Genomic DNA, 12068 nt, shown 5'->3' with positions numbered 1-12068 from the left:
AAGCAAGAGCACACACACACACACACACACACACACACACACACACACACACACACACACACACGCACACACACATAGATGCACCCAGTTGACTAATGTGAGAACAGAACCCTTACCTATCTAACAACACAGACTATAGATCTAAGTACTTTATGCAAGTGGCATGGCACAAGTCTGACTTGGTGTGGCAGGCCATGTGGGAGACAGGATGTTGGGAGGCCTGCATTAAATGGATGTGTAGTTATCTGTAAGTATCAAAATACTATCAATCCATGGCATTAGTGCAGTAACTATAGGATACACACTTCTGTTCTTCTGTGTAGACACACACACACACACACCCAACTGACTACAGCGAGAACAGAACCCCCCTACCTGTCTAAGTACACTACAGAACACAGCACTATATGCAAGTGCCACTGCGTATATCTGACTTTTACAGGAGTTCAGGTCAGCCTATAGCAGATGACTTCAGCAGGCCGTGTGAGACAGAAGATGTTGGGAGGCCTGCATAGGTTCATAGCTTCATAGTTTCAAAGGAGGCTACTAGCCTAATGGCCTCAGGGTATTTACATGCCTAGCTGTGCAAAAACACAAGTACCCTTACTGAGCATAGTTAGATGGCCATTATTAGAAGAGCAATTTTGTGAGCAGCACCAATCAGACCTGTCCATGAGGGACATAGGTGCCACCCCAGAGGTGACTTTATAATCACCCAAACAGTTGTCAAGGCTGCACTTGAACAGGGTCATTGAGAAGCACTGTTTCACATACAGTGGGAGCCTATTACAATGGAGTTTCAGTCTCTGGGAGATATATCTGTCTCCCCAGCATGTTCTGTTTCTGTCACAGGCTAGGTTGAGAACCCTGGAGTAAATTATTATTGTCACATTTGATTTTCAGATATCCAGCATTTCCAGTAGGGCAGGGTCTGAGGCTGTTCTGTAGACCTGGCATAGGTCACCTCTCAGCAACCTGCATGATACTAAGTACAGTGACAGGTCTTTCAGTCTTTCCATATATGTCATGCTTGGATGCCCTGGATTCTCCCAGTCACAAACCTCTGTGTTTTCTCAAATTGCTGTAGGTGTCTGGTGAGGTACAGTCAGAAGGGAGCATTGTGCTCAATTAGTGGTCTGATAAGGATAGTGTACAGCAGAGCTATGACCTCCCTGGTCTTGGATGTAATGTCCATATGTATTAGATGCCCAATGCAGAATATGTGCCTCATCACTATAGGCACATAGTGATGAAAGGGTAGATTGCTAGCAACATGTTTTCCCAACTCCCACAACACTATGTTTGAGCTTAGAGGTGTGCTATGTACATCATAATTAGCAGGGATACTTCATTGCCAAAGGGGACAATGAGGCATTGTTTGCTTTAAGGTTCAGTCCATGGGTTTGCCACCAGTCATTTATCTGTGTCAGTCCCTTCTGTAATATGTTATCATCATTTGGGGACTCTATATGAGTTCATCCAGTTAACAGTCATCTGCAAACTTGGTAAACCACAGGTCAACTATCATTGCCTGGGCTTCAGAGAAGTAGTTTCCAAGCAGTTGAGAGCCCAGCATAGATCCTTATTGTGTTCTACTTTTAAATGGGCTAGTGGTGGAGGTGCAGTCCCCAACTTTGAGAGTGTGCATTCTATCAGTGAGCCAGTTGGCTACCTATCTAGTAATGTATGGCTTAATTCCCAGATGGGAGATCTTCACTTTGAGACATGAATGGGGGATTGTGTCAAAGGTCATGAATAACTCAACATACATGGTATGTCCTGTTATCCCCCATCCAGGTCTTTGTGGTCAGTATCAAAGATGCCCACAAGGTTTAATAAGTAAGATATACCCTTAACAAAAACAAAATGGGTCAGGTCAAGTGTGTTGAAGATCACCTATGTCCCTGTGGAAAAGGTCAATGCTGATTCTGCCCCTAGACTTGCAGCTAAGATGTTTTAAGCTTCTCAGTCAATAGTTGTAGTTCTGCATGTTACCAGATTGATGTGCATTGCATATCACACATTTGATATTACTATATTTTTTTCTCAATATATTTTAATTCATTTTCAAGTGAAAAGAAAAATATATACACGTTTTATGACATTGAAATATGAACATATTGTTTAAACAGGTAAATAAGTAAAACTATCTAACATGAATAATAAAAGAAAAAACTATAGTTAACATATGATTCTCTTTCTACATATGTCAACTTCCAATTTTCTACAGTCATCACTCTCCAATATGTCAATTACTTTTTGCCATGAAATATACAGTGATGTTGTTCTTTCAAATTTTCCTTTGATTGTGTTCATTTCCAACTGCAATACTGTTAATATAATATTTCTGTATTTCTTGAAGGTAGGAAAAGACTCAGACTTCTAATTCATTGTTATGATCTTTCTTGCAATTGCTAGGACAGTCCACAAAATTGTATATTTTGTTCTTGAAACACAGTCAGGTACAGGCCCATTAAACAGAATCAAAGATTTAGATAACTGAAATCTGTCCTTGACTACTACTTGTAAAAAGTAATTAATTTTGTCCCAGTATGGTTTAAGCAATTTGCATTCATAGAACATATGCTGCCAGTCTGCTTTTATTTTTAATTTGCATCTCCAACAACCAATACTCTTTTTAAATATTAGCTCCATTTTGTATAGTGTTAAGTAGGATCTATGCAAAAACTGCCATGTAAAAAATTTCCAGTGTAGTGAGAGAGATGTTTGTTTTGTGGAAAGAATACATTTTCGACTCTGTGATCTGGTAACTGACCATTATTTGTTTTATAATCCCTTAAGTTTTCTTTATGATAGATTTTTATTTTTTGTTTATTTTATAAATAGATGATAGATATCCCTTTCTAGTAATAGGGTGCGTTATTGTTAATATTAAATGTTCTATGAATTTATGTACTTCCTGTCTAGCTGCTAGTTGTGTTATCTCTTGTTTGTTCAGTATCAACTGTCTTAAGTCCTGTATCAATAACCACAAACTACTATCCAAATTAAATATCCTTTTAACTTGATCTATTGTTGGTACTTTCCTGGAGTCCACCAATTGGTACCAGTATATCAAGCCTTTGTGTTTAAGAGCATTGCCTCCATATCAAAGGTTATGATGTTACTCTGACTATATGCAATAGAATACAACAAGAACAGCAAACGTTTTATATTATGATTATTATTTATAATGTTTTATATACTTGTAATGTATAAATAATAAATTTAGAGCTTATATATTTATGTTTATTCACTGTCATGTACTCCTTAAATAACCAAAGAAAATTATTAGAGACCATATTAGTGTGTTTGTTTGATGGTACAAAGCCTGATTTTAAGCATATTTTCTCGTGCATTTGTTTCCATTTGGAAGTACAGTAAATTCTCTGGAACTCAAGCAACCAGAACTCTCAAGCAACCAGAAGAAAAATAAAGAAGTACAGTATAATTTTCATGTGTTGCACTTCCTGTTCCCACCCTCACACAAACATACCTTATGTTTTTAGAGTTTTAGAGTTTTAAAAATGAAGATAGGAATAAATTCCCTCTCCCCCCAACCTAAGAACAAGTCAAACCAAACAAATAGTATAGGGTACAGTATTAGTCAGGCCTATTTTTAATAGTAACTCTCAAGCAACCAAAAACTGCAGTTTTCCAGCATTTACCAATCCCCATGAGTGCCGGTTAGCCAAGAGTTCACTGTATAGCCTGTATTCAACCACAATGATATAGGTTTTATGACAGCTGACATCAAATAAACTTCTACATCTGGCAGACCTTTTCCACCTATAGCCCATTCATCTAAGTGATATTTCATAGCTATCCTAGGCTTATTAGGATACCATAAAAATTTAATAATTAGATTATTAAATTGTTTTAGATATGATTTAGAAGATAGCAGAGAACGTGCTTGTATAACATACATGATCTTAAACATATAATCATTTTAATTATATAGAATATATCCTCCATTGAAAAGAAGAATTTATTCCATTTTTGTGGAAGGTTTTTAATATTGTTTAGGATCTCTTTATAGTTCAATTCAATTGTTGTATCTAATTTATTTGTTATTATAACTCCTAGGTGTTTGACTGTGTTATCAGTAGGAATATATTTATGGTCCTTCTTGGTTAAATCTTTCTTGTCAGTATTTATGAGTAATATATTTGCTTCATTCTCATTAAATTTAAAGTCTGATTTTTTTTTGAAAATACTGAATTAGATCCCATAAGGCTTTTAAAGTGTTATTACTATCATTTAAAGTTAATAAATTGTCACCTGCAAATAGCTGGATTTTCATTTTTAAAATACTGTCTAATGGAATTCCTTCATTATTTTTGTTTGCTCATATACTGTTTGCTAGTGGTTCAATGACTTGAACAAATAATAAACGGGGAAAGCGAACATCCCTGTTTTGAGCCTTTGTTGTTTTAATATGCCAATGATTTTTCATATAATGATTTTATTAAAAGAGTAACTTTTTTGAGAAACCATACTTTTGTATAACTAACCATAAATAATCCCAATTCACTGAATCAAATTCACTGTTGATATCCAGACTAATTACATTCATTTTATTGTTTGTAATGTTTACATAATCAACTAGAGAGAAAATTCTAGTAATGTCAAATGTGTTTATTTTAGGAAGCTTGTTTGATCTTCCGCTATCAGTAGTAATAGTAATTGTTTTATCCTAGCAGCATGTATTTTTTATAGTCTATATTAAGTGAAGATATTGATCCATATGATGAACATTAACAAGGATCTTTACCTTGCTTCAAAATTGGTGACATTAATATGTACTTCTAGAAGGGAGGAATTTCTTTACCATCTTTTACTGAAGTAAACACTTTCAATAATAGCACTAGGGCCTCATTTGTTAGTAATTTAAAAATCTCTGGGGTGATATTGTCTATACCTAGAGCTTTATTTAGTTTTAGTTTATTTACTTGAGATTTAAGTTCCGTCATTGTTATTTGTTTATCTATTAGTTTTATTTGCTCTTCTAATAATATAATCTTAGCATTTCTGTTAAGGAAGGCTTTTAGTATAGTCTGTGACTTTATGTTTTCATTTTTGTTATTGACTTTGTGAAAATGTATTTTGAATGCTTCTAATACTCCTTCTCAATCAGATACTTTCTTTTTAGTCTATATATTGTATATTTCCTTTATTTAGTTTGCTTTTATATTTTTTTTGGTTCTATTTGCTATTCTTATTTTATTTTTTGGGTTCATTGAATAGGAGCATAACCTGGTCTTCTTTAAGTTAATCATCGTCTTACAATGTAATATCTCCATATATTTTTTTGTTCAAGTCTTTCAGTTCATTTATTAAATTAGTATTTCCTTTTATCAACCTTTAGTTGTAAATCCACTAATTCTTTGTTCCATTGTTTTTGTTTATTTTTATATCGTTACCACTTTTCCATATAAGAATGCCTACAGTGCATCCCATATGCATATTTCAGATACATCTTTAGTACGATTTATGTCTAGAAATGTTTGTATCTCTTTAATATAAAAATCCTTGAAATCTAGACAATTCAAGGATGGAATGTTTTTCCCATGAGAGCGTTTGGTGGTTGTTTATACATCAATACTTTAAAGTATGATTTTTACAATGCTGTGTATTTGGTGTCTATGAACTGCATCAACATTGTTGCAGAAAGAAAAAAGTCATTCTCTTCATGTATACAAGGTTACATGGTTATTATGAACATATTAAATTGGATAAAGACAAAAGAGAAATTAATCCAGTTGCAAACTCTATTTCTATTAATGTAAATGGTCTTAACAATAACTGTAAAAGGGGAAGCCTTCAACGATATTTGAAGATGTATAAAGCACAAATAGTATTCTTACAGGATACTCATCTCATGCCGGAAGACATAGATAAAATCAAAACCAAGCGACTGCCCAGTATTAGTAAGTTCTTCTTATAACTGTAACAAAGGGGACTGGCAATACTATGAAGAAATACTACTTTAATACCTAACATTATAAACTTGTACCATGAAAACCCAGGAATGTTTTGCCTAGTGACAATATCTATCAATAAAAAGATATATATATATACCCTAATCAATATTTACTGGATACTGGAACTAGGAGTCAAAGTAGCCAAACAACATTTAGAAGACATTGTACATCAAACTAAAGGCAATATAATCATAGCTGGGTGACGTAACTGTATTATAAAGAAAACTGACACAAATGCAAAAAATACATGTAAGAAATCACCATTCACAAAGGTGCTTTCTGACTTTATTGACTCTTTTAATTTAGTTGACATCAATGAATATGCTGAACCAAATACACTGTTCTCCACGCATTATTCTTACAAGCATGGTACACAATCAAGAAAGACAGAGTATATGTATCAAAGGACCCAACTACTTAATTAAATAAAGTTAAGACAATTATGTGTCCAGTTTCAGATCATAACACAATTACTTTTGAACTAGACTTAAACTTTAAACAAATGATAACAGTAACAAGGATACCATTTTACATAACAAAACTGATACTACTTTCTGTAGTGTAGGTCATAAATGTGTGGAAAAATACTGAGACAGCAGGGTTGCAGTGGTTGGGGGGTGGCAACACATGGCTGTATTGTAAATATGTGACATATTGTTAGATAGGGCCTTCAGTTTGTTATGTTTCCACATATCATTTTAGACAGGAAATAGACAGAAAACAGCACTAATGCACAGCAGTATTTATTTTTCCCTACTGTGTCAAGCAATGGGTTTGTTCAATGGTTAGCAAAGTGCATACACAGGTGAGATACACAAGTTTGTGCATAGCTAAGCAGTGTGCAAATACAAGCTGCATTGCTAAAATCCAACAGTTAGTATTGTGTCTATGAAACCCACCTGCTGTCTAACTGACTCTGTGGCAATGTGTGTTAATGCACTGATGCATTTCTTTTTTTGCCCCAGATGGCACTATATTTGAATACAGGTGTATCTAATACTTTTAAATACTTTTACATAAGCATTGTCAAGGCAATGACATGAATTCTGTATAGTATATGTGTTGTTGTGTATTGGCATATTGCAGCAGGGTTAAGTTGCATTGCACGCAGATAACAGCAGAATTTTGCCACCACTCACTGTTGCTGTCTATTGGTGCACAGTCCCCAACTCCACACAAACATACAGCCCAAAAAGTGAAAGGATCCATTGCTTTTTTAGCAATTTATGTGTGTTTTGTGAGATTCTATTTTTTGACCAGATAAAAGTGGTGAAAATGGGGTAGGTAGGAATGTGGTGAAATGGGGAGCAAAGGAGTAAGAATGGGAAAGCAGAACAGGAATGTGCAGGAGGTAGGAAAGAAAGAACCATAACTATTAATTTCTTTATCAGTGTAAACTGAAAATATGTGTAGAATATTAAGTGAAGAGAGAGAGGGGGTGACCACAATGCAATCATGTTGTATAGCCAATTGGACCAAGTGTGTCAAGAAGACACATGTACAGAATGAAGAGCTATGTATGGGATGATTTTTTTTGTGGGACAGTTGCCCAGTTATGTGTTAAGTTTTTCAGCTTAACTTAAACCTGCCTAACCTGCCTAATGCTGAAATTGTAGCTGCCAGACTAGATATACATCAACACAAATCAATTGTCATCATAGCTATCTACCTCTCTTGAGCAAATAATCTGCAAAATATTGAAAAAATACTTGAATGGGCTTCCTCAAACTTTAGTCATGAAACTTGGTGACTTTAACCTAGACTGGCTAACCTGCTCCTCTAATACATCAACACATTTTATAAACCTATATAACTTTCATCAAATCATGCATCACCCTGCATGCATAGACAAGCATATAAACAGACATTCCACCCTTGATTGGATTCTGACAAATAAAACTAACATGAACTATGACAGTGGCTGCCTACATGACACTTTAAGTGATCACTGCCCAGTATACCTAATAAGAAAGAACTCAAACATATATAGCAATATTACTTGCCGCTGCACTCGAAATAAAAAATAGGTTTCCTCATCCATCTTTCAGACTCTCCTAAAACAACAAAACTGGGCACCCCTAAAAAACTTACAACTGGATCATCTTAAATAAGCTTACTCCACTTAGAAAAATTCACACTAAAACCAAAAAACTCCCATGGTTAGCAAAAGAAACAATACAATTTCTCAGACAAAGAGACAAAGCATGGTCCCTCTATATCTCTAACAAAAGTCAGGTTAATCTCATCACCTTTCAACAACTTAGAAACCAAGCTAATAAACAAATCAAACTAGAGAAAAAAACATATTTTCAAACTTGTCAGCTAAAATATCAAATCCACAAAGATTTTGGCAATCTGTCAACCTCCTTCTAAATTCAGGGATACCCATTTTCCCAGTCCCAACAATGAATAATACTGTAGACCCTATTGCAACCCAACTTAATTCCCACTTTATTACCTCAATAACCACCCTATTATACAACACTTCTACCTCACCTCTGTCTGTACCCACACCATCTGGTCCATTGCATACCTACCTTAAACTTGAACCCATTCAAACAAGCTACATAAAAGATTTACTATCTAAAGTGAAACCGTGTACCCTCGCTGCAGATCAACTACCGGGTGACTTTCTGAAAATAGCTGCCACATCTATTGCCTATCCTATATCAATGCTAATTAACTGCTCTATCACTGAACATTTACCCACCCTATGGAAAATATCCCATATCATTCCATTGCATAAAGGATGCACCTCTAAAAACATATCTAATTGCAGACCAATAACCATACTTTCAGCACTAGCTAAAATCTTAGAAAAGTGTGTCCACAAACAATTAACTACTTCCAAAAAAATAACCTTTTATCTGATACACAGCATGGTTTTCAACCAAAACACAGTAGTAGTACAGCCCTCATTTGTTTTGCCAGCTCCATTAATCACCTCAAAAACAACTAACTTGTCTCTGCAACCTTTCTTGACATGTCAAAAGCCTTTGACACCGTATCACATAAAATCCTCCTAAATAAACTAGCCACTTACACCCCCTGCCCTGAAGCCCTAAACTGGTTCTACAGCTACCTCTCAAACAGGCTACATTATGGGATAATAAACTGTACTTCCACCTTTTCGTTTCTGTAGAAGTCCCCCAAGGATCGATTCTCAGACCACTACTCTTTACCATTTTTACCAATGACCTTACAACAGCCACTAGCCCTGCCAATATTATACAATGTGCAGATGACTTCTCACTTATCTGCTCTGTGCCTACAATTGAGGCATTTCAAGCAAAAACTCAGACTGCCCTTAGCAACACTGAAAAATATCTAGCAGCCCAACAACTTATACTAAATTCCAGTAAAACTAAGCTCATGGTCTATTCAAATCTTTCTTTACTAACTAATAATCCACCTCTATCTATTTTTTCTTACAGTGGCACAAAAATAGAACCTGTTGAACACACTAAACTTCTCGGGGTTACTATAGATAATGCATTGAAATTTGACAAACATATAGCACAGACAATAAAAAAGTCCATATAAAACTTGGTACACTCTACAGACCCAAACCCTTTCTTACAGATCATGCTAGACTGGCAACAGCAAGAACCTACCTGCTATCTTCACTTGTCTATTGTTCTCAAATATTCACAAACATCTGTAAAACTAAAATGAACAACCTTGAATCCTGCTATAACAAGATAGCCAAATTTGCAGCTAACCTTCCCCACAAAGTTCATCACTATACTGCCCTTCAGTAACTAAATTGATTAGAACTCCCAAACTTACTCACATTAAACAAACTATTAATCACCCACTCAGTGATGTATAAACCTGACCATTGCCCAGCTCTAACTAACCTTGTTCAACCCTATAAAAATGTTAATTCTCTTAGGTCAGCTGACAAAGTGTTGCTTAAAGTAAATAAATCTCACAACTCACATGGTGACTCCTTATACTGCTACAAAATTGCAAAAATCTGGAACTCTCTTCCACAACATAGTCTATCCTTTGATCATACTTGTAACTTTAAACAGGCACTAAGACAATGCCTCATATCCCACTGGCTATGCCCTTGTTCTGCTCCAAACTAACATTTTCCCTCCCCCATTCTATCACTCTGGTTGCAGTTCTCTTACATCCTCATAACTTTTGGATGGGGATACTACGTCCACTCATTTGAATGTATAAAAAAAGTGTACTATGAATATAGTGTGCAAATTGTTAATTGAATATATTGGTAGTTGTTAATTGAATATATTTGCATCCATGATTTTACTGTTTTTATTAACAACTATCCGCATCTCTGTTGGATTTGTAACCTCATTGTATGCTATTTCTGTTAAAATGCGTTTGTATATCTATGCTTCTAGAGCTTTTCTCCCAGGGTCTCCACTGAAAAAGGACATTTTGTCCAGTCAAACATTAGCCAGTAAACAAATGTAAATAACTAACTACCTAAATAAATAAATTATTTGAGAGAGAGTGGAATCTTGGGGAAGGGATATAGATATGCCTGGGTCAGGTAAGTTGGGTAGGTGAGGAAGCAATTACAGACAGACAAGATAAACAAGACAAGAGACAGGGATAGTGATGGACACAAAAGGTTAGGAGCACCATGATTGGGGTGAGGGTAGGACTACCCAGGGCCATGGCGATCAACTTTGGAGACAGTGAGAATTGACCCCTCACCAACTGGACTGCCATCACTGTCACCTTATTCCACAGGTGTCTGGAATGTGTGAAGTGTCTTCCTTATCCTCATCCTTAGGAACATGAGATAGAGCACCATCTCCATCCAGCATAGGTGTGCACCAATGGTGAGGTGCATAACCCTATGCACCATCCCTAGCAATTGCTGCAGATGATGAAATCACCATCTCTGCCACTGATCCTGGAGGGTACCATTGAACCAGCCTCTGGGGCAGGGCTACCTGAGGGTGTAAGTAGTGCAGGAGCAGCAGAGGCAGTGCTGCCAGGTTGGCTTCCAGATGTGCTGGGCATCGGTGCTGGAGTCAGTGGAGTGGGGGCAGGCTGATCAACTAGGACTGGCCTACCCCCACTGTGCTGTGGAGCATTTAGTGATGTGGTATACATGGATGACATGGACACATTTTGATGACACATAATAAAAAGAAAAAAAAGAAAAGAAAAAATAAAGTAAAATGAAATGATAATAGAATAAAATAATGTGATGATGTGAGATATTGACAACTATACCAAGAGAAGTAGGGCAGTGGATGTGTAACATATGCCAGCATAGCTGGCTGGAGTTTTGTAAAGGATTATATGTCATTTCTATGTCAAACTGATTTGTACAGGTGCTTGTGTTGAAAATGTGTTTGTAAAGCTGCTTGTATTAAAAATGTACGAACACTGGGTCCTGGTGGACAGAAAAAAAATACACCTGTATGTCAGACTGTATTATAACTGATGACATGAATATATTGCAACACAGGATACTGGAAGAGAAGAAATTAATCTCAGTCCAACTAACTTTTAAAAATAGTCTGAAATTAAATTACCTGGTTTAGACCATAAAGATTTTATCTTACAGTTCTGACTGTAGCCAGAGACAAAATGTCTTTGAAAACCAGGACTAGGAATCCTATTGCATTCTCCTTAGGGGTGAACTAACTGCTACCCTGGAAGGGTGGAAGTTTTTAAATGGTTTTATAGCTTCCAGATACTATAACACATCTCAGCAAAGCTCTGTCTGTGTGTATGGTAACACCTATGGGCTAAATTCTGGATCAGTTTCAAGCAGGGGGGTATGATCCAGAGTCAGATGAGCAAATGTATGTGATGTCATTCTGTAATCCAGCACTGAAATGACATTTTAATACTAGATGAGACAGAATTCTCAGGGCAGTCTGTTTTTGAAACCTGACAAAGAAAGACAACTCACCCACTTCATCTTACCTTTCTTTAATAGGTAACCAAGGAATAGTAAGTTCTTTAGATCTGTCAAGGAAATATAATGACATTAGTTAAGTATTGTTTTTCTGTATTTGTCTGAACCTTTCCAACTGTGTTATTTTTAATATTTCCTATGATTGAAATTTGGGTGTTTACTGCAAATAG

Source organism: Protopterus annectens, chromosome 8.part0, assembly GCF_019279795.1.
Source record: "Protopterus annectens isolate FY-2018-M chromosome 8.part0, PAN1.0, whole genome shotgun sequence".
Taxonomy (NCBI): domain Eukaryota; kingdom Metazoa; phylum Chordata; order Ceratodontiformes; family Protopteridae; genus Protopterus; species Protopterus annectens.
This window is presented reverse-complemented; position numbering follows the sequence as displayed.